The sequence below is a fragment of the Triturus cristatus genome, chromosome 1_1, assembly GCF_964204655.1.
Source record: "Triturus cristatus chromosome 1_1, aTriCri1.1, whole genome shotgun sequence".
Lineage (NCBI taxonomy): Eukaryota > Metazoa > Chordata > Amphibia > Caudata > Salamandridae > Triturus > Triturus cristatus.
Genome location: NC_140579.1, coordinates 210,388,966 through 210,416,571, shown reverse-complemented (window position 1 = coordinate 210,416,571; position 27,606 = coordinate 210,388,966). Strand labels below are relative to the sequence as shown.

General features: G+C 43.9%; 1 protein-coding gene and 1 long non-coding RNA gene across 4 annotated transcripts in view; one reads left to right on the top strand and one right to left on the bottom strand.

Annotated features, from left to right (window-relative positions):
• CDK18 (cyclin dependent kinase 18) overlaps positions 1 to 27,606 on the top strand; it is a 1,155,230-nt gene that overhangs the window by 1,059,074 nt on the left and 68,550 nt on the right. The window lies entirely within an intron of this gene.
• On the bottom strand, positions 735 to 26,949 carry LOC146869978 (uncharacterized). Its single transcript, XR_014981660.1, has 4 exons — positions 26,742 to 26,949; positions 26,012 to 26,085; positions 25,155 to 25,283; positions 735 to 1,605 (listed from the first exon to the last, which is right to left on the bottom strand). It is a non-coding gene; the product is annotated as an uncharacterized LOC146869978 (long non-coding RNA).

Sequence of the window (27,606 nt, the reverse complement as noted above, 5' to 3'; positions counted from 1 at the left end):
GCTCCAAGCGACAAAGTACAAACATAGAAAAAAAACCCTGCACACCTGTCCCCAAAACCGCCTGAAAAATACGAAAAAAGGGGGAAAAATTTGAGGGAATGACACTAAAAATCAAACCCAGAAACAAAAAAGGGGGGCCAAAACGAAAAAGTGTTTTTTGTGGGGGGGGGGAAGGGTGGGGACAAAAAACACGCCACTAGCCTAGCTCCCGGCCACCAGGTCACCAAACCTAAAATGGTGGCCGGGAGCAGGCGCCCAAGGTATTTATACCTGGGCTGTATTTGGCTATATTTGGGCTATATTTGGGCTACATTTGGGCTACATTTGGGCTACATTTATGCTACTAAACAGCCCAAATTCAAAAAAGGCCGCGTGGGGCCAGCAAACCCCCCCCCCACACACCCCCTCCCAAACTGCCCGGGGGTGGGGACTCCCTACGGTCGCCTTCCCCCCCCAAGCCCCCCTTGGGAGGGAGGGGTGGAGGGGGGAAGCAGGCCACTGACAAAGTTATTGTGTGTAAAAGGCCGCTTTATTGGAAACAGGTGCACATTACAATATAAAATCCTTGGCCGAAATGCCTTCCAAAACTAGACCTCACTAAATATAACATGCCTAGCCCCGCCCCCCGCCCCCTCCCCTAAATACCTTCGAGCCCGCCCCCGCCCGTACATTACAACATTACAACAATATAAAACATTATAAAACATTACACTCCTGTATAACCCCCCCCAACAATCTCTAAATCCAAACCTTCTGTTAACCAAAACTCCCCTGCCTGCCCCTTTACAGCTATCGGCCCCCAAACTGTGTAACCGAACTAAACTTACCAACCTAACCTTTCCCTGTCGATAACCCAACTCAACAACATAACTCCACCAACCTCCGGTAAAACTGAACAGAATTCACCATAACCCCCACCACCCAGAAAGAGAGGGGCGGTGAAACCACCACCCACCTCTCTTTCTGCCCCCCCAAACCACAGAGGGCTTTAAACACCAAGATCCGGCTTCTGTACATTCAAACACCGCGACAAAACCTCCCTAAGCTCCAACAAATAAAGATCCATGCCCAACCTTGACAAGTGAACCCCGTCTCCACGAAAAAATTCTACCGCCTCAAAGCGGATATCTTTGTGTGTCACTCTCCCAAAACCCAAATCTCGACAAAACCTGGAGATCTCCATATTCACCTTCTTCCGGGACCTGTCAATAGCCCTGGGATTCAAAGCCCCTCTCCACACCCTCCGCGGGACCAATTCTGTCCAGAGAACATGACAACCGGACCAATGCTCCTTCAACAACGCCAAGTCCCTTTTCATGGCGCGCAATAATACCACCCCTTTCACACTGCAAAGATCATTCTCCCCCAAATGTATTAAAAGAATATCCGGGCATTGTCCCCTCACCATGGCTTTATTCAAACATGGAATCAGCTCCCTCCAAAGCATACCCCCCTTCCCCTTCCATATCAATCGAAAAAGGCTGCTGTTAAAACCCAAACTCCCCCCAAAATAACTTTTGCACGCTTGCACGTGCGCCCACTTGACGAAGGAATGCCCCACAATCCACACCGTCAATTCCCTTGTGTGTGGCCCAGCCACCGAACCTGCAAAGAAAAACAAGCATGAGACTCAAACCAAAGATGTGGACGCAGGCGCCTGTGGAGCATTTTCTCTTACATATTTGTGAAAGCAGGCAGATGACCAACGCCCTAAGCGCATTATATCGCCCTGGGACCAACCCCGGTTATGCGCCTCAGTCGCTGCCCCAATCCTAAAAGAGTGCGTCCCAAACTGAGCCCCATCTAAACCAATATGCTGTAACCCCTTACGCAGGACCATACGCAGCTGATAGTCAGAGACGCGCGCCCCATCCATGTGTCGAAAGAGTAAATCGCCCCCATCACCCCCTGAGAGAGTCTTCCATTGCCTCGCCAAACGCAGCGGACATGTGCAACTAGGGGATCCTGCTTCTAACCACACCCCTTTACCAACCCCCCTCTGATCTGTTTTGGAACTAGGCAACCAAACGTTCACACCTGTGTCCGTGAAGAACACGTCCTGCCAACAAATACCCCGCTTCACCTTAGTCCCAAGGAGCTCAGAAACCCGAAACGCCCCGAAAAACATGAAAACCATAAGGGTAGCAAACAACGAAGCCTCAAAATCATCTCTGCAAACTGCAGGCAAAACAGCCAACAAACGTGCCAGCGTCTGCCAGGAAATAGGTAAACGAGACAACCCGGTTCCACCCCTTTCTCTAGCCCAACCCTCAAGCATCCTGCGTCCTATTTCCCCAGCAGACGGGGAATAACCCCAAAAAAGCTTACCCGTGAAGGCAATCCCTGCCAGTTTCCCAGCAATAGTGACTCTGGACAGACCCTTCTCAATGAGGTCAAGGATAAATTGAATTACATCATCCGAACTGCGCCACAGCTCCTCCCTCCTACAAGCTCCTGAAGACAAAAATTCCTTCCATGCCAATGCATATGCTGTACGCGTGGAAACAGACAAAGAACCTACCACCAGTTGAAATACCCTACGTTGCCGACCGACCAGAGGTGCTCCGGCATCGGGGTCGGTGTCCTGTCCGCCTCCTTGGCCAGCCCATGGAATCTCCCCCACTGTGAACGAGACAAAGCATCCGCAATGTCATTGTCCACACCCGGCACGTGCAAAGCCCTGAATGAAATATCATAGCGCAAACAGCCCAGCACAAACACCCTCATCAATTTCAAAATCTGCTCGTCTCTGGCTGACTGCCTATTGACTATCTGCACCACCGCCATGTTGTCCACACGGAAGAGGACCCTCCTATGTTCCAGCTCCTGGCCCCAAACGGTCAAAGCCACCAAAAGTGGAAAAAGCTCCAAAAAGGCAATGCTCCGCCCACCATTCTTCCACTCCTGCGGCCACTTCTCTGCACACCAATGCCCCTGCCAGTAAATGCCAAAACCATCACTGCCCGCTGCATCTGACAACATTTGCACATCCCACTGCACATCCTCGTCCCTGGCCAAGGGTACCCCATTAAAGGAGTGCAAGAAAAAGGACCACATACGCAGATCTTCCTTCACGCCTGCCGACAAACGCACGTGATGGTGAGGTAAATGCTGGCCCGCTAAAGCCCGGCCCAGGTGCCTACAGAAAGTCCGCCCCGCCCTTACCACCCTACAAGCAAAATTCAAATGGCCTAGCAACACCTGTATTTCCTTCACCGTCACCTTCAGCCGGGCCAACATCTCGTCCAGCAAAGCCAACATTTTGGATTTCTTATCCTCGGGCAACCGAGCCTGCATCGCAACTGAGTCAAGCTCAATACCCAAAAAGGAAATGACAGTATCCGGCCCCACTGTTTTCTCCGGAGCCAACGGCACCCCCAACTCCTCCATAAGCTCCTGAAACGAATCCAGAGCATGCCGGCACTCCGAAGAGCCAGGAGAGCCCACAAAAAAGAAATCATCCAAATAATTGGTGACCCAGCTGTGACCAGTGCGATGCGTGAAAAACCACTGCAAAAAAGTGCTGAACAGCTCAAAAAGAGCACATGACACCGAGCAACCCATAGGTAGCGCCTTGTCCACATACCATTTGCCCTCAAATTGTATACCCAACAAAGGCCAGTCGTCCGGATGAACCGGGAGCAGCCGAAAAGCCGACTTGATATCGCACTTTGCCATGCCTGCAGCTGCGCCCGCGGTCACGACAAGTGACATGGCGACGTCAACTGAGGAGTATGACACCGAAGCAGCGTCTTCGTCGAGAAAATCATTGACTGACGACCCTTCAGGCCATGACAAATGTTGAATCAGCCGAAACTGCCCCTCCTCTTTCTTGGGCACCACACCAATAGGGGAAATGATCAAATTATGAACTGGCCACTCTCCAAACGGGCCTGCCATCCTCCCCTCCTGCACTTCTTTACGCAATTTCTCACGCACCACCAGTTTGTGCTCTGATGCGGATTTCAGATTATTCGCCCACCGTCTCTGCCGGGGCCCGTGGTACCCCAAATGAAAACCCCACCTGAAACCATCCAAAAGAGTCTGTTTTGCCACCAAATCCCCGTAGCCTTCCAATGCATCCTTGAGCTGAGCCAATTTAATTGGCGTAGGAGCCCTTTGGCCCAGAACCTTGTGCGCCCCTACCCCCTCGTCCACCCTGCGACTGCTGCGCATTGCCAGACATCCCCGCACCTGCTTGCTGCCCTTGCTGTCCGCCTGATGGCTTAACGCCCCAGCAGTTGACGAGAGGGTGCCGCTTGCCGCACTTGGAACACTCGTGCCAGTATTTACAATACTCCCGAGTACACAAGCCTTTGTTGAAGTCCCAACATGCCCCGACCCCAGTCTGTGATGCAGCTGAGCCTCCCACCCCACCCCGGGTGGGCTTCCCCTGAAAGGGCCGATAAACTAGAGGCAGACCACTAGCCGTAAAAATCGTCTTACCCCCTGGCGCGGCCCCCATGGTATGTTGCCACAAGTCATTATCTAGCTCACCCCATTTCGCTTCTGAATCCCAAGCCATACGGGCCCTAAATTCCTCGTCATACTGTGCCCAAGCATACCCATTACCTGTAATCTGGGCCTTCCGTATAACATCCATATACTTGAATATGGCCACACAGCGCTCGGGAAACTTTTCACAGTATACACTAGCATAAATTAAAAACGCTGCCGTCCAATTCTCGATCGTCAGCGGCACCTTAGGGCGCTTAGCCAATTCATACTCCTCTTCTTTAGAGCCTTCCTTAGACCTCACCTCCCTGTGTAAAAGCTTCAAAATCTTTTTAGAAATTCCCCCCCACTAGCCCCACCTGTCCACCGCTCTTACTTGCACAGGCCACGGCTGCAGGCATGATGGTAGATGAAAAGAGGGATAGAACACAATTTGCCGAGCATCACTCTGTTTCATCCACTGGGGAAGCTGTGATTAGATATTTTAGTCCCACTCCTGGTGATAATGCCACCAAACTTCTTCTTTTGTCTATGGACATTTTAAAATGTTTTTGTTCTAGAAACTGGACTGGATAACGAAAGCACAAGAGACTAAAATAATGTATGCAATGTAGTTTTTTAGGTCTCGCTGAGCCCAGCGCATTCGCGCTGGCTCGGAGAGACATTTTGTATGTGAGTTTTCAAAGTGCTGCTGGCTGGCCTAGCGCTTGCGTTCACGCGACCGTGCACGCGCGAGCCGCTAGCCTTCAGCAGCACTTTGAAAACTTGTGTGTCATCGCGATCACTTTCGATTTCACAGCGATCGCGATGACGCACGCTTTCAATGCTTGTTTACAGAGCAGCACTGTCAAAGTTCAGTTTCCCTTCGCTGGAATTCATGATGTGTTGTTTCAGAGAACCATTTCTTTTCTAATTAGTTTACCATGCCAATGCTTTTCTTCAGGTATGGCAACGCGCCTTTCTTTTGTCGGACATCGGGGCTTGCTTTCAGTTCAAACACACTTTCACTATCAGCGCGGTGCTCTTGAAACAGGCGCTGCGCTTTGCACTCCGCGATGGTTCTGTGTTCCTTCACCCTGTGGTGTATGTCTTCCCCGCGGCTCATGGCAAACTCCGAGCACTGTCGTAGCAGCATTTTAACACCCTGCTGGTGTCCCAGGTCAGTATGGGAGGTTTACGTGATTTGCCCAAAGTGACACAGTATGTTAAGCCGATGCCGCAACTCAAACTTGGGTATGCTATATTAAAGTTGGCAGCTCCCGGTATGCAGCGGGGATAACTCAGAGTCCACAGCTCCAGCTGCTACTCTGATACAGTGTAGTATTTAGAACAGCACCACACGGCCTTGACACATATGTGAGCCGGACATGATGACTCGCACACTGAGATAGCCAAGGCGGGACTTCTTTCTACTGCTGCCGCCGGGGCGCTTCAGTTTATCATTAGAAAGTTGCAGGCTGCATTCATTGGCAATGGCAGCGCTGCTTGTGCGTGTGCACATTACATTAAATGCAGATGCCGTGACCCGTAGACCCACTGGCTGCTGAATGAACCGCGGGAGTCATTGCCGCCTTGAGGCTTACCATCACGGAATTGTTTGCCGGCCTCGCTAAGTGAGTCAGTTCCTGGTGATAACATTTTCTTTTAAATTAATAGAGGAGTCACAATAATCATCTTCAGCTGCCTGCTGGTCTGTTTCAAGCAGGAACGTGCCAGACAGCGACGTGTGATACTAATCTATGCAGCATGGGCGAAGTTGTAAACACAGTTTTCAGAGCCTTGGTGTAGGTTTGATAAAAACCTTACATCTTGGCAAGAATTGCAAATATTTCCACTTTTTTATTTCTCTTACAAAGTTATGACTTTTACGACAATTTAAATGGCACATTTACTCAGTTACCATTAGCAAATCGATCCGGGGCTCATGTCAAACTCCAAGTGCCTGCATAGCAGCATTTGAAACCGCTGCTGGTGTCTCACGTCAGTATGGGGAGATAACGTGATTCACATAGTATGTTGAGCTAACGTCGATACTCGGACTTGGTTACCCGGTAGTCGGCAGCTCTGGTACCACTGGTCTGTTATTCACGTTACTGCCACGCACCAATGCTACAGCATAGGGCAATTGGACAAACATCCCACCTATGCCATTGCCTCCCTTCACTTTAAGTACCAATATTTTGCTAGAGCATATTATGCTCCCTGCCTTACAAGTCGTTGTAATGTAATAGAAATACAAGTAGTTCCCTTCTTTTTATTTTCAATGCCATTTTAATTTCTTTGATTCTTCGTATTTTCTGTTGTATTGCCCTCACTCGAATAACTCAGCTTTACTTTAATGCTCGTAGCAGTCCTGGCAGCTTCTTTTCCCCTTCTCTCCTCCTTTCGCTTTTCCTGTTGGTCCCGGCATCTTCTCTGCCCCTCTCCCCTCCCCCTATGATGGAAGTCACAACAGAGTCTCTGTATTCTTTCTTTATTACACATGTTAAGCTGCAGCTTGCACCATTGTTAATTTACCTACAGGTTGCACTGACAATCTATGCAACGTTTTACTTTTTTAATGTATTTCGTGTATTCACCCAGCCTCTTAGCTTGTCTCCTCCCTGCTCTCACCCTCCCTTCCATTGAGTAGAAATCAGCCCTGCTCCTGACAGAACTTTCTTATAGTATGAAAGCATTTTAGTTAATTTATATACCTAATACAATGTTGCAACATAAATATAGCCAATTTAGAAATTGTGTTCGGTAATCTTGTGCTATATATATAGTATTATACAATATTATTTTATACTTTGTTGTTTTGGAGTTTTATATAGCGCAAACTCGACCCGAAGGTAACAAAACGCTTTACATGAGCACCGGTTGCATTTTTGTTTTACTAGAAGTGTTTCCCAGCATTTTTATTGACAGCTGCCTATGTGTGCCTGCAAACGAATGAATACTGGAATTTGTTAGTTGTATGAGAATTGACACAAAGAAAGGCCTCTGGATTTGATCAAATATGTTTTGAAATATTTATAGAATAACTTTTACTACTGGATAGGCTTTGCACTGCACTGGTATGCAGACGTGGTTCAGACAGAGGCCTTGGCATCTGCAAGTCTGTTTTTAGGAGCTGTATGTGTTGCCAGAAGTATGCCTGAAGCATAGCTTAGATTCACTTCATGGAAATCAACAAAGTGACTATACGCGCTTTCCTCACTCAGAAGTAACCTGCAATTATCTCAGGGTCTGTGTAAATCTCAGCAGTGTTGGTTCAGCCTTTAATCCTTTGGATGCTGATAACTTGAATAAGATGTACATGCAAACTATTCTCAAAGACAGTACATTTGTGGTGGTGTCGATGAAAGAACACAAGTATTGCAGATCAGCTCTGTCCCAGAAGGCCTGCTTTAAGTTAAGGGCCGGCGCAATACATTTAAGAGGAAACAGACAAGGCACTTTACATCCCTCTTCGCAGCAGGTGAGGGGCGTCCTCCAGGAGTCAGTACCGTCCTTGTACCCCTCCTTGATGTCCTACCCACAGCCCCTTACCCTCATGCGCACAGCCCCCCTCGGGCAAGAGGCCTCAGTTTGACAGTTCAGCCTCAGCTGAGAGCAACAACAGAGGCCAGGGAGTGACCTAACAAACGACACTACAGCAGGAGGATGTGGGAGGGGAGGGGACAACAGGCAATCAGGCCGAAATTTAGAGCTTGGATGTAAACAGATACCCTGCTCTCCAGAGACCACGCACGCAGGGATCCCGGAAGAGAGAATAAGTGCGCAGGAGAGTCATCTGCCACAACATTACAGAGGGTTGTGGTGCTACCCAAACATGGGGCCGCAGGGTGTGCTCTAACGCTATCTTGTGCCCTCTCCTGCCACCGCCTCTTCTCTTATTTAAGGAATTCATGGAGCGTGCCACATGCTCAACGGGTTTTATATTGTTTTATTGACAAGGTCGTGGGGCACACAGGGCCTACCGGATGCAGGTGTGTCTTCAGAAAGCCACATGTGGGCTGGGGACTTTCAGCAGAGAAAGGTGAGGCATGAATGTCACTAGAACATCAGAGACAGGCAGGTACACCCCCCCTGACCTGCACTGCCAGGCTACCTGGCAGTACTAAACAAACACAAAATGATCAGCATTTCTTACTCCTCAAAGTGCTTTTGATGCCTCATCAAGGGTACTGACAGCTATATAAATGCAAAAACCTCCCTCTTCTATCCCTCCACTATCCTTTTCAACCCAGATAAGACTTGCATGTCCACTGCTCTAATTCATTTAATTTTTCCCTATAAAAACTCACCACTAATCCTTGTTGGGTTCCATAGTAATGTGCTACTCGCCGAAAAGCGCTTTGACACCACGTCAAGGGTAGTAAGCACTATATAAATACAATTACAATTACACTGGGACCGATCCACAAAAGGATTCATGATTGCAGGAAGTAGTGCTATCAGAGTACTCTTTTACATACTCTTTACCTACTCCAAGCATTGGCATAGCCAATAGGTCTTGCTTTTTGGACCCTATAAGTATTTAGTTATGCAGCAGAATATACTTGGTGCAACAACATCAACTGTTGCATGGCTAAACACTTATAAGGTCCCAAAGGCGAGACCTATTGGCTATGCCAATGCTTGTTGTACTTACCTTCGGATTTAGGATTTGGTAAGAAAACCGTGAATTAGAGTCTGCATACATCTCGGTTATATTTGGCTTTTGCTTTGTCTTTGAGAGCAGCTACAAAGAGTGCTTGTTTGTGCAGTTTTACTGTAATTAAGATTAAAAACATGATATGAGGTCGGATTAGTGCCTTGCAAAGCTCGAGCAATAGTTTTTGGCTGCTCTAGTTTTGGTATTTTTACAGGATGTGGTTTATACCCAATTGGCATATTTAATTCACGTGTAAGGCCCAAGTAAAGTGGCACTACCTGTGCCCAGGGTCTGGAAATTAAATGCTCCTAGTGGGCCTGCAGCACTGATTGTGCCACCCACCTAAATAGCACTTTAAAACATGTCTCAGGCCTGCCATTGCAGCCTGTGTGCAGTTTCAAACTGCGTTTTTTCAACCAGGCAAAATAAACCTTTTGCCAGGCCCAAACTATCCTTTTTAACACATCTAAGTCCTCCCTAGGGTAGGCCATGGACAGCCCAGAGGGCAAGGTGCACAGACACGTATTCTTAAGTTTTGCATGTCCTAGTAGTGAAAAACTCATTTTTCACAGCTGCAAGGCCTACCTCTCCAATAGGATAACATTTGAGTTACCTTATTACCATTAATAAGAAATAACTTCTAAATGGGAATAGGTAACTCATTCATGCTTGGTGTCTTTTGGATTGTAATTAAAAATCCTAAATTATAGTGAAATCGGATTTTAAATTACAATGTTTAAAATGCCACTTTTAGAAAATTGCCATTTTCCTACCCTAGCCATTTGGTGCCTGAAGCCTGCCTCTGGGGTTTCTGTATTCCTCCTAAACAACCACACACAAGAGGGAGGTTAAGTGTGCCTGGCTGGATGGGCCATCACTGACAATATGGGAGGAAGGCTCTGGGTGGGCACAGCCCCACTTAAATTTGAATAGGTTGTGTCCTACCTCCACACAAAAGACTGCATACACCTTGTAGTTAGCCTGGAGCCTGAGCAAGGAAGGCAGGGCACCTGTACACTTCAGAGACAGGCCTCTAGAAGCTTCTTCCACTTCAAAGGCAGAACTGGGTATAATTATTGGACCTCAGGCACCAACACTTCAGTACACTTCTGGACCTGTGGATACTCTGCCATGAAGAATAGCTGCTGTGCTGTTGAAAAGACTACCACTCTGCTCGACTGCTGCCCTTCTTTGCTGACCTGCTGCCCTCTTGCCAGGGTGAGAAGGACAGGAGCTGCATCGGTTGACCCCAAGATCCCTGAGTGATTCCAAGGGCTAGTTGGATGGCTGAGGAAAGAAGGCTCCAACTACCTCGACCTGGACTCTGCTATCTGTGAGTCTACAAAGTGGTGCCACACAAGTCCTGGACCCTTGGAAGTGGGCATAAGGTGTTCTGCCAGCCTCTGTGGATCCAGTGGAACAGAAACGTCTTCTCTGCTGCGTGGCGCAACCTCGAACCGAACTGTCACATTGTCACCGATGTGTGGGTCTTCCCTGTCACAAAGCCCTGCATCGTACTGCAGCCCGATGCCTGCCGCCACCTCATCGGAACTGCCACTGCGAGACACATCCTCCATGTAGGCCATCACATCCCTCATTGATGGCAGCCTCGGTGACGATGCCGGACTCCACATCGCAGCCTCGCAACTACTCATAACCGACTCATCGCCCCGACTGTGCAACACATCCTCGATTCTGGACTTCTCATTGCAAGCTCTTGTCAGTGGGACCCTCAAAGATGATACAGGACCTCGCATCATAACTTCTCCACATCTTGGAACTGATGCAACACTTCAGCTGTGAAATACATGTACGACGCTGACCCTCATGGCACTTCGCAAACCTGAATTTAAGGTACTTTGTTCAGCAGGTCTCACTGGGTCTGTGTAGCTGGCCCATGCTCCATCGGGGTCAGCTTAAACTTTTGATTTTGTCCCAGTCCGGAGCAACCAGATATCCACAGTTGGTGCTTTTTGGCGCTATTTTGAACGAAATATTTAAACTTGCATATCTACCGTTCTACTAATTGGAGTTTTGTTGATTTGGTCTGATGTATTTTTTTAAATTACACAGTTTTTCTAACCTGTTGTGGGATCCTTTTTTTTGTGGTGTATTCACTTATTTATCGTTTGAAGTGTTGCACAAATACTTTACACATTGCCTCTGAATTAAGCCGGACTGCTCAGTGGGAAGCTTCAGAGGGATGAACATAGGTTAATTTTGGGCTGGTTTGTGCCTCACCCTGATGAGGCTTGTAGTTGCCGTTTGACTAGGGTTCACACTTTAGTCAACCAACAACCGCGTTTTCTTGCAGCCAGGCTTTAGTGCACACCATCAAAGGGATAGATTATTTAATGAGCTCTTTTTCAGAGTTTATGGCTTTTTTATCAGGTATGTATAAATGTGCTTTAAAATGCACCATTTGACACAATTACTTTAAAAAATATTTTGGGTTGAACCCCACCCGAACCCTTTTGATGTCAGTTGGCCTAGCTTGCTTTGCTCAATGGCTTCCGGTAATTTAGAATGTTACGCCTCACCACTTTCAAAGATCACCACCTGCCACTGCGTTTTATAACCTACCTAACTCATAAAGGCTTTAAAAACCATTTTAAAAGATCCCAGGACTCTTTATTTCTTTAACCTACGTTTTCAAAGACCATGTTACCACTATCATGAAAGCACCACCCCTGCCACGTGCCCTCCACCTTCACAACCTTCCGTCGCGGCATTGGCAGCCCGGTTTCTTCGTGACTGTCTGCCTAAGCAGCTCTGTGGCCCAGCAGCCTGCCTGTTCAGCTTCATGCTTCGAAGCACTCCTGCCTTTCATTTTGCATATAATGTTCTAACTTGTAAACATACATTTTGCATAGTGGGGTCTTGGAACCCATTCTGCAAACTTCAGAATTAAAACTGGTAGCTCTGTACAGTACAGCACCCCAAGCATTCTGAAATCTAAGCAGCTTGTTATGAGTGACGCGGTAATTGTGAGCTTATACCGCTAAATATCGCACGTGGAGGTCTATGCTGAGTGTGTTATGCAAACAAAAGGAGCGTATATGTCATATTTCACATTCATCAATCAATTATTGAACATTATTACAACTGAATCACTCCACGGGTCACTGATTTCCAAATTCCTTCTGATGTTGGAAACTTTATTCATCAAAGTTCATCAGTTTCATCACTGTAATAATTCTTTACAAATTTTCATCAATTCTTTATAGTCATCAATTCTTAACAGCCACAGCCTACGCGTTTCGTCCTAGAAAAGTACTTCATCAGGGCTGTAAAAAAAACAAAATAAATGCACTCATCAATGTACTATTCATTTCAGTTACATAATTTCTAGTACAATGCTATTCACTGTATTTAACTTCATCTCGCCTGCCTATCTCCATTATACATCATAGTTATAACATAACAGGATGGAAACTAAACGCGTAGGTTGTGGCTGTTAAGAATTGATGACTATAAAGAATTGATGAAAATTTGTAAAGAATTAATACAGTGATGAAACTGATGAACTTTGATGAATAAAGTTTCCAACATCAGAAGGAATTTGGAAATCAGTGACCCGTGGAGTGATTCAGTTGTAATAATGTTCAATAATTGATTGATGAATGTGAAATATGACATATACGCTCCTTTTGTTTGCATATAATGTTCTAACTTGTAAACATACATTTTGCACAGTGGGGTCATGGAACCCATTCTGCAAACTTCAGAATTAAAACTGGTAGCTCTGTACAGTACAGCACCCCAAGCATTCTGAAATCTAAGCAGCTTGTTATGAGTGACGCGGTAATTGTGAGCTTATACCGCTAAATATCGCACGTGGAGGTCTATGCTGAGTGTGTTATTAAGTCACAGAATAAGTGCTAACTCAAATATGCACATGAATCTTCTGCCGTCAATTCTGTGTTGGGTTACACCACAGAGGGATAATGTACGATGAACACAGCATGCATGCTGTTCCAAGTTACACCAATGCGTCAGTGGGGCAACAAAATCTTAGCCTCCACCCCTCCCCCCCATGGACTGTAGGGGGACCCTCTACAATCATCTGGCCTCGTGCTGTTTTCAAACACCTTACCCTTGCAAGGAAGCCAACGTGTTCTGTAGGCAGGGAGACATCCCCGCGTATGAAAAAACATTTCAGATGTTGTTGATTCACAAAATTGGGGTTCCAGAAGTAAAAATGATTGGTGATATGGAGAGATCCCAGGGCACAGACATAGCATCATAAGCATATCAAAGATAACAATAAGCAAGAATGCTTCTGATGTGCTATTGAAAAGTCAATTCGTAGCGCACCAATGGATGTTGTTACTGGTATTTTATCTTTCATATTTCTCAATTCCATCATATTCCTAGTCTATGTTTCAATCAATCAACTTTACTCCGAGGCATACTATGCGGGGGAAGATTGCGTTCAAGTGAATCCACCACTCTAACCTCTCCCGCAGCCAGTCCTCGAGTTACTAAACATGTGAGGATTTTCGGAGCAGGCGTTTTGGGTCACGGCTGCCTCAGCGGACGGGCGGCACTGGCTGATTGTTCGGAGGTTGACTCTTTTGCCTCCGGTCTCTCAGCAGGGGCGTCCTTTGACTGCAATGGCGGGGCGCGGTGGCAAAGGTGCTAAACAATGGGCTGCCCTCCCGACTCCTTATTTATCGACGATAACTGGCCAGCCTCCCCCACGGCTTGAGACAGCAACAGGGAGTTGGACCAGTAGCACGGCGCGCTAAACGAAAACAAAGCACGTTGTGATTTACATGAGTCCTTTTGCCTTGAAGACACAAACAGCACCAGCTCGATTGTCTGGCTGCTTAGAAAGTGAAAGCGCGCACGGCGCGAAAACGTAAACAAAGCAGGTCGTGATTTACACGAGTCCTATTGCATTGAAGACACAAAACGACACGAACGGCAGTGAGGGGGCGGGGGGCGAGAATCACAGACTGGGGGAGGGGTTGGGGAGGGAGTGGGGGGAGACAGGGAAGAAAATAGTGTTAGGAGTAAAGGGGCCAGTAGCTGTGGAAGGATACAAATGATGTCTAAGGAGGGACTAACAAGCCTCGAACTAATCGGAAGGCAGCATTTAAGACAAAAGCCAATGGGCAGAGAGTGGGCGGAGCTTCCACACTACATTGTATACTGCACGCCTCGCAAAGTGATGGCAGCACATTGGTTCTGCATCGCTAGGCGAGACCTAAAAGAAAATAGTGTTAGGAGGAAAGGGGCCAGTAGCCGTGGAAGGATACAAATGATGACTGAGGAGGGACTAACAAGCCTCAAACCAATCGGAAGGCAGCATTTAAGACAAAAGCCAATGGGTAGAGAGTGGGCAGAGCTTCCACAAAGCTTCCACACTACAGTGTATACTGCATGCCTCGCAAAGCGATGGCAGCACATTCGTGCTGCATCGCTAGGTGAGACCTAAAAATGAGATATCGAAGTTTGGCCAAAACTGCACTTAACTCCTTTTAAGCCTTGGCGGGGCTCCACCTGGCACAGGCCTTTGTTTATGTGCCTTATCTCGGGAGGTTTCCTCGCTTTCTTCTCAGTAAGTTGCTGCACCTTTCTTATGGGTTTAGAAATCGCCATCGTGAATGCTGCTTCGGACAGTGGAGGACTTTCATTTGTAAATAAATACACAAAGGACGAGAATATTACGAATTTCCTTTAGTCCATGTCCCTCTTTTCTTGTTTTCTTTTTACCATCATTGAAAGCTCCAATGGATTCCTTTTTATCCTTCTCTTACTTCAAGAGCCCTTTGGTTTCTTTTTCTGCAGTGTTCCTTCCTGGTCCTTCGCTCTCTCATTACTTCTCCCTGCTTGTTGGCTAATATCTTTGCCACTTACCTTAATGCTACTGATACGATAAGTCTGTCTTTTCATCTGATTTCAGCAACATAAAGGCCCCTTCAGTGAACCTGCTAGAGCCACAATGTCTGTATTCATCCAACTTATCTTCATTTTATTGCAGGTGTCTATTCTCCTGCTAGATATTAGGTGTCCTTGGAAGTCTACTAAAATTATTTGAACTCTTTCCCCTTCCCTTCTAACTCTTCAATAGCAAATACGGACATGTGTGGTAAGAAAAGTTATGTATATTTCTAGTTTGCTTTTTTATAAAGATTAAAACGTTTTTTTCTGCTTTTAAATTTTTTTTTTATGTCAGCTGCTTTCTCAGTCTGCATTTGTATCCCAGGTGTACCCCATCCGCAGCTGTGATTCCTCGCTCTTGATAATCATCATCACATCAATGATTTCACCTTGTATGGCATCGTCATTTAACCCTGACCTTATTACTACTTAATAAAACTGTCCATGGCTGTTGCCTACTCAACAAGCTCTGGTGTCAGATTGTGCCTGTGTGTAATAGGCGCACTGCTGCCCAAAAGTATAAGTATAGTAATATAACGTTAAAAGGTTGAAAAGCTGAGCCAGTCTAACCTAAATTCGAACTTCTAGCCCTCGGTTTACATATAGACCTCTGCAGCTCAGTGTAATGGGTTTTCTTAACTCTTGTACCCAGTGCCTCATAGTTGTTTATAAAATCTAGCTTATGTTGTTCATCCTTTATGCTTTGGATACTTTAACTGAAGTCCCAAATTATCATTTTTGTAGACCCACGTATTCTGTCAGAACATACTTATTCAGTTGGACATAACACACAGCTGGCTACCTAATCTAACCTAACCGGAATGCTTTTAAGAGTCCTACACACACTATCATTTTCGGAGTGTGTCTGTACACATTTATTCAGCTAGGGCCATATGTATGAACACATTTTCCCATAGACACAGAATTGGTAAAACCCTTAGATACATATGGCCCCTAGACATAAACAGAGCTGGCCACCTAACCTAACCTATAACCTAACATAACTTTTAAGAGTCTAAACACACTTTCTATTGGACAACATAATAATTGTACACTCGTGTAACTTAATCAAGGTATAAAGCTGCCCATTTCTGATTTTCAATCATCCATTTGTCATTGTTGAACATATTTAAGAAATTAGTTTTTTGATGAATTAGCATTTTAGTCTGAGATTCTGCTTTGAATTTGTTTGCACTAGATGTGAACACCTCCCTGTGAAAATGTGTTGACCCACACAGTTGAATGGCATAATTAATTCTGAGCTATGTCATATATTTAAAACCAGTATCTGAAACTTCTGCAGAGGCACAGACTTTACAAAAATACACTGCAAACCCATTGCGTCAAACCGTCTGTGGAACTTGATGGTTTTTCCTCCGCGCCACTGGTTAGAGCAGAGGCCGCCGCCGAAGGGGGCCTAAAGGGCCGGCGCCATAACCGACGCTGAGCCCCCGCCGGGCGAAAACAGTTGTTCGCGCCACATAGCAGAGAGCTCCGGCGCCCACCCACCCCGCTGCGGTCACCACAGAGTCACCAGCCCACACTGGCCAATGGGGGCAAAAGGCATGATACAAACCCCCCAATGGGGGGGACCAGGCAAAGGCGGCACAGCACCTGGGGGGGGATATAAGCGCTGCTCCCCCAGGGATGCTCCTATCTGTTGGGGAACGGGGGGAGCAGCACCAGAAATAGTTTTCCCACCCACCCACACTGAAGGAACAGCTATGTTGCAGTCAGGAGGAACAAGCAGGATGATGGCGAGAATACTACAGGGATAATGGTTGGTACGGAGGCACGCCGGAGGGCGGTGCGCCGGAATAGGACCACTTACCTTGGGATGCCTTACAGCTGGGTGAGTTGGCCTATGGCCGGTGGCTAGGACCACTCACTCTGGGATGCCTTACGGCTGGGTGAGTTGGCCTACCACAAGGGGGTAGCTATCGGAGACGGCGCTAGCTGCCCAGCCCCCGCTGGATGGCAGGGCACAACAAGAAACGGCAAGGTAGCGAGTTGTGGCCTAACTCCGGGACAAAAAGCTATACCCCTGGAAGGGCAAATCCAACCGAACGAAGCAACGACCCCGTAGGGCCAAGAGACATTACAAGCCTGCAAATGACCATGTAATGAACTGTCAGTCTAATATGAAATGTGCCCAATGTACATATGATTTTGCAAACACAATGTATAACAAGCTGCAAACAAAGCAAGACACAGGATGACAGCTCAGCAATAATGATTTATGGCAGGATGTTCAACAGTAAGGATATGTATATATTGGTATGCATAATTAACTGCGGCCAACAATGACCACCCCGAGAGCAAGTCTACGTTGGCTTATTTTCCAAGAAAGGAAACCGGGAGTGGGGCAAATGCGGGGGTTATTGTGTGGAATAGTTTGGGGCAATTATATGCCATACCAAAATAAGGCATTAAATGTTCATCTTACTTTAGCTACCCCCATCAGCAGAAAACCTCTGCCTCTGAAAATTCGATTTTCACTCATTTAAAATGTATTTGTAACTAACCCTTGTAAAACTTCCGGACACGCAAAGGAACAGTTTGATGTCACGATGAATTGATGAAAAGCAAACCCAAAAATAACAAATTGTCTGTCTGTCTAAAGAAGCTTGCTTTGCAAAGCAGTTACAACAAGTAGCTATTCAAGTTAGCATTAATTTGAGGCTGTTTGCCTCAGGCTCTCTCTTCTCAGTTCTGAGTTCTGAATACTGTGGTCAGATCCCCACTCATGCAACTGGTGCTCATGTAAAGTGATGTGATACCTTCGGGTTAAGTTCGCACTATATAAAACTACCCCCAAAAACCCTAAAAATAAAAAAGATGCACTCTGAGTAACATTCCTTCCAATTGTGAGCTATGTAGTAGTGAACCAAGTCTGATTTGCTTCCTACCCAAATTTTAAGGTCTAGCTTGGGATAGCGCATGCACTATCACTTGCAAGATATTTTATCTTACAAGGGGATTAGAGCCCACCCATTGCTTACCATTGGCTGGTTTCACCGTCACTCTAATTTGCTGGCTCCTCTTTAGTCAGCATGTTTGGCCTCACTTCCATTTTGTGTATTTGTCTCTCCCCTGTAACTTGGCCCAAGTATTGCTTCCTTTGCCACAGTGTGTGTCCTTCCACTGCTCGCACACTTTCCGAGTAACTTTTTTTTTCTTTTAGTTGCTCACCCCTACGTCATTGCTTGCCCCTTCATTGTTACTTACCTCGCCTCCTCCCACGTTGCTTCTGTGCCCAGTCCGTCCTTCCCTCTTGAACATTTCGATGCTTGCCCCACCACATTCCCCTCCTGTTGTGTTGCTTGTACAACCCCCCTCCTGTGTTGTTTCTTGCCTCACACACCAAAAACAACAACTATTGTCAAAGCCAATAGGTCTCACCTATGCAAAATCTATTGGCTTTGGCAATGTTTTCTAGCGACATTGTACAGCAGCCCACCTACTATGCAGAATAGCTGAAAGAAAATAAAAAGTGGTATGCTTTGAAATTGCTTGTTTTTCTTATCTTCCCTTTCTTTTAGGAGCAGCCTTGTGTGAGAGCAATAAGACCATGAAGGTCCTGGTTCAGGTAGAAATGTAATTTCTGCCAGCGACGGATTTTACACTTTGGTGATTGCAGTGGTTTGCTTTATTGGTTGTTAATCCAAGATAAAATGTCAGATGTTGCCCTTCTGATATATCGGATTCAACTTCTCCTTGTTTGGTAGATTTACCCCTTCCTATTGGTGGTTGAAATGGAACACTTGGTGGACTAAACAGAAGAATTTCTGCTTATTGCCCCGACTCTAAAATCTTTTAATTTTGATGCGTCCAATGAAGGGGAGTTACTGGCCCGATTGTAATGACAAGATCCATGGTGATGCTGAGGTTCTAGTGTCTTTCACCCAGCGAACCCACCTGCTTTAAGAGGATGGACTCTACTGGTAAAATATCAGCACTAAAATGTGGAATAACTAGAGGAATCCAGGCCGAAATTACTGATTTCACTGGTAATTCCAGTAATTTCCTATTACTTACCGGTAATCTTCATTACTCCTGGCCCCGTGGTCCTCATTCCATTCATTACTTATGGATATCTATCATTTCCCCGACAGAAAAAAACACCACAAGAATGCTGGTTCCCCCTACCTCACTGTCTCCTACCAGAAGGACATAAACCCTACATACCCAGCATTTGTTCTGAACTACCAAACCCTCGTTCGGGTGGGAAGGAGGGGCGTAATGAATGGGACGAGGACCACAGAACCAGGATTAATGAAGATTACCGATAAGTAATAGGACATTACCCCCAGGTCCTTCGGTCCTCATCCCACTCATTACTTATGGAGAATACCAAAGCTAGACAACAGGCTTCCATACCCAAGATAAAAAAACACCTAGGACACCATGCTTGAAGTAGCAGCCAAGTGAATTAATTCAAGCCGCGTACAAAAAAGAAAAATAGACTTAGGAGCACACAGCCCGCAAAACACCCCACCCAAAATTGATATCCTCCCCCAAAATATTCTAGAGATGATAATGGCGAACAGAAGTATTGGAGGGATCCCATGTAGCCTCCAACAAAACTCAGCAATGGACACCCCACGCAATTCAGCCTACGAGGCAGCCACACCCCTCGTGGAGCAGCCCTGCACCCCTGCCGGTGGAGGAGCACCCACCAGGAAATAAGTCAGTTCAATCACCTGCTTCAGCCACTGGCTAATGGACAAGGACAAATTCTCCCCCTTTGAAGCCGACCCAAAAGAAACAAACAAGGCCTCAGACTTCCAAAATTACTTAGTGCGATCCATATACACCAAGAGAGCCCGCTTCACATCCAACAGGGACCAATCCAAGTCCCTGGAAGAGACAGGAACCTCTACCAGAGCCGGCAGAGCCAGCTCTTGGGACTTATGGAATTGAGACGCCACCTTAGGCACAAACGAAGCATCCAACCTTGAAACCACACCATCATCATAAAAAGACAAGTAGGGTTCCTTGGCCAGGAGAGCACCCAGTTCCCTAATACGCTGAGTGGATGAGATCATCGCCACCAAGAAAATCACGTTGAAGGTGTCAAACTTAATATCAATCAACTCCAATGGTTAAAAGGGAGCCAACACCAGAGCCTTCAGCATCAATGGCAAATCCCACAAAGGAAAAAGCGGTATCACCACAGGAAGGGCAAGAGAAAAACTGCAAAGCAACCTGAGCACCACATAATCCACTTTATCCAGATTAGCCCACGAAGCCCAAAAAGCCTTAATGATCCCTCAAGGTAGACACCGCCAGGTGTTTCCCAAAGCCTTTCCACAAGCATTGTAATGCATCTGTGAGGGAACACTCCAATGTAGACAGATGGAGGGAACCACACCAGCGGCCAAATTTCCCCCAGTGTCTCTCATAGGATTTCAGAGTGGAAGGATGATGGGATTGCTGAATAGCCAGTGCTAGGTGGTGCTGTAACCCCCGCCTCTCAACTTCCACACCAAGAGACGGAGCCATTGAAGAGCCAGAGATGGGACAGCCCACAGAGGAGAAAGGAATCACGGCACCATCCACAGACCCTGAACAGCCATCAGCCTGAGACTGGGTACCTTCCCAAACTAGATCCTGTAGCCGTGCCTCACAATGTCCAACACCTAGGCATCAGAAGTAGACTGCTCCCATGCACCCATGCCTGGAGGAAGTGCCGGAGGTGACCGCCGACCACAAATTCCTGCCCCATCATATACTCAGAAATGAGGCTTAGGAGGGGGTATTTCGCCTACCGATCCCGACCGCTTCCTGCAGTGAATCGACCTTGAGACCTGGGCAACTGCTTACTGGAGGAGGAGCGAAAGGGAGATTTAGCTTAAAGGACAGTCTCTCACTAGCCACACCTTTGAGGGAGGAGGAATGTTCTTTCTCCTTGAATAACTTATGCAGCTTGTCCCCCAAATCTGCCCAAACAACAAAGATCCCGGAAAAGGCAACCTCCACCGGATGCCTTCTGGGCTGAATCAGTTCTCCAGTCCTTAAGAACAATACTCCTATGGCCTGCCACACAAGCCCCTCCAGAATGGGCCAAAGCTGTGACCACATCAAAACAAATATCCGAAAAATATTCTACTTGGCGTTCAATCTGATCCAGCAGACCAGCACAGTCAGAGGCATTGTCCAAGGACCTGAACAGCGCCTTGAGATCCATCAGTAATAATTGTGCCACATAGGTACCATATATTCCTGCCCGAAGAGCGAGATGGGAACCATATTAGACCTTATGAAGGGAGGCATCCACCAACTTATACACCACATCCTTGATAACCTCATCTTCCGCCAAGGATGTCCGCTCCACCAGACTGGCCACAAATGAATCAATGGTAATGGCACCCGGCAGGTCTTTCTGCATATCCTGCAAGGGGTACAATTTTGCCATGAAGCCGGGTCTCTCCACTCTCTCTTGAGGACCTCAGAAATGTACTGATGAACAGGCACAACCAGGGGCGTCAAACTATGGAACTGCCGCGGCAAGCCCCCAGATGAAGTTGAAGGCCATTTCCTCATCTAGGAAACCCATTTTAGCTTTCACATGCCTGATCAAGCCCAGCAGCATGTCTTTAGAAAATACTTCCCCTTCAGATACTCAGGCCCTTGCCCCTCCTCCTCCTCAGACCCTGAAGACAAAAAAGACGGAATAGTCCCCATCCCCTTAGGCTTAGGGGGGTTACAACCTTTACAGCGCAACTTTTACAACGCACTACTATTACAACGGGATTTTTACAACGCAAGTGGATTTACAACGCAAGCATTTACAACGCCTGCTATTACAACGCAAGTACCTTTACAACGCAAGTACCTTTACAACGCAAGTATTAATTTTTAAATGTAACTTTATGTTATGTAATTTGTTATAAAATGATTATATATTATTAAAATATTTCTGATTTAATATATTTATTGAATAAAAAATTTTTAAAATTAAATTAGTGAAGTTGTTTTATTAATATTTAAAAGTAGTAAATGGTAAAAATACTCAAGTATAGAGAAATAATACTTTAGTATTAATATATTATAAAATATAATTAAATAGAATATTTTCTAAAAAAAATATAGAAGATAGAAACACATTTAGAAATTAATACTCTAGTATTTTTATATTAGAATTAAAAAAAAAAAAGGAGTGTAAAGGTAATAATTTAATACTTAGGTAAAAAAAAAAAAATGTATTCATACTCCAGTTTAAACTAATTACAATATTTGGGTATTACATTGAAGAAAGAAACAAATTTAGAAATTAATACTCCAGTATTTTTATATTACTAATTTAAAAAATAAAAGGAGTGTAAAGGAAATAATTTAATACTTAGGTAAAATATATAAAAAAACATTTATTCATACTCTAGGTTTTAAAAATTACAATATTTGGGTATTTAATTTGAAAGTGGGAATATTTATTAATTATAATGTACTTTAAAAAAGAGAGTGAAAAGGTAATAATAGAATAATTGGGTATTAAAATTAATATTAATTAAAAAAATAATCCTTAAGATTTTTTTTTTTAAATGTATTAAAAAAAATATGTAAAATAAATAAATATTTTAAAAATTATTAATAGTTGAAGTTTTAAATTTAACTATTATTTATAAAAAAGTTCCCACGCTTTTGCATTGCTTTCTATGGGAAAAATTGTCCTTCATTTATTTCCATATATCAAGCTGTATGTCCCGCGGAACAGAAAAGGAAGGTGTTAAAAAAGAAGAAAGGGGATCTTTTGCAAGGAAATGGAGTAAGCAATCAGGTAAGGATAAAATTTTTTTGGTAGGAGTTATATTTGGATCAATTGTTACGTTATAGAAGTAAATTTGTGCATTAATTTGGATAGAAAAAACATGGTTATTTAAAAAAAGTTAAAAAGAGAAGGCTGACCCGACAATTTTTTTGTGAAAAATGTTTACAAATAATGTTATTGCCAATTGTAATTACTGTTTCAAAAAATTTAGGGCAAAGCAGGAAAGTAAGGTGAAAAAGTTATTTAGAAGTTTAGAATGTTAGCAACATTTTCAAGGTAGTCTAGAGCCACACACAACGAAAATTGTTGCATAATACCCAAAAGTCTCTCAGACATTTCCTTTGTTTTTTGTGTCACTCGTGGGTTTAGACTACCCGTTAATGTTTGTGAAAGTCTCATTTCTTGAAAACTTTGCTCCTTCTTCAAAGTTTCCCAAAAAGAGTAGAAATTAGGGTGTGGTTTGCCAATTGTGTGGTTGAAGGAGTTATGCCATCCCTCAATGGCATTATTTGTTTTTGCTTCTCTCTCTAAACAGCTTGTGTAACAGTTCCACCACTCCACATGGAAACGTGGCTTACTCCTGCGACCCGATCTGCTTAGGTGCCCAATCCATGTGTCTTCAAAATAATTTAGGATGGGTGCCAATTTCTCCTCATTTACATTGTAATATTCTGATTCTGTAATGGCAGTGTAGTATTCGCCTACACTTACGGGAGGAACAAAACAAAGAGCAGTTAATTTTTTTTAATTCAAATTGAAGTTTGCTATCTGTTGAGTACTCTGCAACCAGGGATGTTTTCTGTAACTTACGCCAGAATGCCTGGGAAACATGGAAGAAACAGCCCTGAATTTGTGTATCCGCGTACGTTTTACTGATCACATTGATCATGCTCAATTCAAAATCGACAATTATTTTCCTAGGACTTTTGGATGTTTTATTTTTAATAACTGATAAAAGTTCAGTATAGGTTGCAGTAGTCTTATCAGGAAGCAAACTATATACTAAGGGGATCACATTATGGTTAATTTTAGCGTGTATAGTGTAAATTTGGGGGAAAGGATGGGGTGTACTTTTAAACGTACCATCCATCAGCCAAATTTCACTATTTTCTAACTTAACAAGGTTGCGGGGTGTACTAAAAATTAAGATACGTTTTTGAGGGTTTTGGTTGTCAAGGAGAAGGAAAGGTTCATCAGCAAACAAAATTGTAAGTTCATGTGGAATAATAATGTCAGAAAAGGTATGAGGTGTTGTGATTTGTGTGTTACTTGCCTGCTTTTGTCTTTGTATAATTCGCCTCAAATTAGGAATTATAGGCATATTACTAGCAACATGACTGGTGAGATGCTGTGCAACCTGTCTTAAAATGGATCCAGTAGAATCATTGGAGGTGCTTGCAAGTTGTTTCATTTCATTTAAGGTTTCCCTTACATCAATCTCCATTGCAGAGGCAGAGTGGTTATGATCGGTTGTCTTAATAATGATATCATCAAGGGTAACCGCTCTACCTCTGCAATGGGATGAGTAGTATTGCACACACCTCCAATGATTTCTTGGGAAACTTATCCTTTCTTTACAATATATGTATCCAGCATGCTTCAATAATCTGTTGCCTTTTCTTGATTTTATGTAGGAAGCTGTTTCCTGAGTAGACATTATCTATGAAGAAAATATGTTTGATTTTACTATGTGGAATGAAAAGACAAATAAAAAAGAACAATATCCTACATTATCCATAATGTGGCACTTTCTGGGAGTTACAATACTAAATTCTGCCTTTACACTATTTTTCACTTTCACTAATGTTCCACCTCCTTGAAGCTACTATAGTAAATTCTGCCACTACACTATCCCACACTTTCCCTACTGCTGCACCTTCCTGGAGTTAGAATAGAAATTGTTACCCCTACACCATCCCACACTTTCCCTACTGTTGCACCTTCCTGGAGTTAGAATAGTAATTGTTACCCCTGCACTATCCCACACATTCCATAATGCTGCACTTTACTGGAGGTAGAATAGTAATTGTTACCCCTACACTATCCCACACTTTCCCTACTGGTGCACCTTAATGGAGTTAGAATAGTAATTGTTGCCCCTACACTATCCCACACATTCCCTAATGCTGCACCTTACTGGAGGAAGATTAGTCATTGATTCCCTGTACACCATCCAACACTTTCCCTGCTGCTGCAGGTATATGGAGTTAGAATAGTAATTGATACCTCTATATCATCCTACACATTTTCTATTGCTGCAGCAACCTGGAGTTACAAGAGATATTGTTATCTCGACAAGATGCTACACTTTATTTATTGTTGCAGCTTTATTGAATATGTTTTAAAATTTTTTGCTAATTGAATGCTTTTCTACTTTGGAGTGTTCATTTAAATTACCTTTTGATTTAGGTGTTTTCCTCTTGGTCTGGTTTCAGTCCGGATTGTTGAATTTAGCTGGTCTTTTTTGTTGTGTGTTCTTGTGGGATTCAAATTGTGGTTTGGTTTACAGAAGATTGATGTGAGTATCTGAAAAAATGAGAAAGTAATGGAAATGCTGTATTTTATTGCGGTGTTTGTGATATAGAACAATATGTAAACATTGTATGTGCATAAGTGACATTTAACTTTATTCAACTTAATTACTATGCTACACTTTTGCTACTGCTGCACCAACTTGGAGTTAGAATAGTAATTGTTATCCCTACACCATCCCACACTTTCCCTACAGTTGCACCTTCCTGGAGTTAGAATAGTAATTTATGCCACTACACCATCCCACACTTTCCCTACAGGTGCACCTTCATGGAGTTAAAATAGTAATTGTTACCCCTACACCATCCCACACTTTCCCTACTGTTGCACCTTCCTGGAGTTAGTATAGTAATTTTTACCACTACACCATCACACACTCTCCCTACTGTTGCATCTTCCTGAAGTTAGAATAGTAATTTTTACCACTACACCATCCCACACTTTCCCTACTGGTGCACCTTCATGGAGTTAGAATAGTAATTTTTACCACTACATCATTCCACACTTTCCCTACTGGTGCACCTTCCTGGAGTTAGAATAGTAATTTTTACCACTACACCATCCCACATATTTTCTACTGCTGCAGCAACCTGGAGTTAGAAGAGTTATTGTTATCTCGACACGATTTTACACTTTCTGTATTGTTGCAGCTTTCTTGAAAATGTTTTAAAAAAAATTGCAGATTGAATGCTTTACTAATTTGCAGTGTTTACTTAAATTACCTTTTGATTGAGGTGTTTTCTTCTTGGTCTGGTTTGAGTCTGCTTTCTCGATTTTAGCTGGTCTTTTCTGTTGTCTGGTGTTGTGGGAATCAAATTGTGCTTTGGTTTAGAGAAGATTTATGTGAGTATCTTAAAAAATGAGAAAGAAATGCAAATGCTGTATTTTATTGCACTGTTTGTGATATAGTACAAAATGTAAACATTTTATGTATATAAGTGACATTTTACTTTATTTAACTTTATTACTATGGTATACTTTTGCTACTGCTGCACCAACTTGGAGTTAGAATAGTAATTGTTACCCCTACACCATCCCACACTTTTCCTACTGTTGCACCTTCCTGGAGTTAGAATAGTAATTTTTACCACTACACCATCCCACACTTTCCCTACTGTTGCACCTTAATGGAGTTAGAATAGTAATTGTTACTGCTACACCATCCCACACTTTCCCTACTGTTGCACCTTACTGGAGGTAGAATAATCATTGGTTCCCTATACAACATTCAAAAATTTCCCTGCTGCTGCACATATATCTAGTTAGAATAGTAATTGATACCTGTATAACATCCTACACATTTTCTAATGCTGCAGCTACCTGGAGTTACAAGACTTATTGTTATCTCAAGAAGATGTTACACTTTCTATATTGTTGCAGCTTTATTGCATAGGTTTAAAAAAAAAATTTAAATTTAATGCTTTCCTAATTTGCAGTGTTTACTTAAATTACCTTTTGATTTAGGTGTTTTCTTCTTGGTCTGGTTTCAGTCTGCTTTTTCGATTTTTCCTGGTCTTTTTTGTTGTCTGGTGTTGTGGGATTCAAATTGTGGTTTGGTTTTGAGAAGATTTATGTGAGTATCTGAAAAAATGAGAAAGTAATGGAAATGCTGTATTTTATTTCAGTGTTTGTGATATAGAACATGTAAACATTGTATGTGCATAAGTGACATTTAAGTTTATTCAACTTTATTACTATGCTACAGTTTTGCTACTGCTGCACCAACCTGGAGTTAGAATAGTAATTGTTACCCCTACACCATCCCACACTTTCCCTACTGTTGCACCTTCCAGGAGTTAGAATAGTAATTTTTACCACTACACCATCCCCCAGTTTCTGTACTGGTGCATCTTACTGGAGGTACAATAGTAATTGGTTCCCTGTACACCATCTAAAAATTTTCCCTGCTGTTGCACATTTATGGAGTTACAATAGTAATTGATAGCTGTATACTAGCCTACACTTTTTCTACTGCTGCAGGAAACTGGAGTTAGAATAGTAATTGGTTCCTCTACATTATCCCACATTTTCCATACTGCTGCAATTTACTGGAGATAGAATATTAATTGTTAAACGTACACCATCCTACACTTTCCCTAATTTAGCACGTTTTTGGAGTTAAAATCTTAATTGATAGCTATACAACATCCCACATTGTATGTGCTGCTGTAACGTTATGACGTTATGTGAATTATTTTAAACTATACACTTTTTTACACTTTCACATTTATTTTTGCATTTATGAAGACAGCCAAAAAAAACAGTTATTTAATGTTTAAAATATTTACCTTCTTTCTACATCGACCTTTGAATTTTC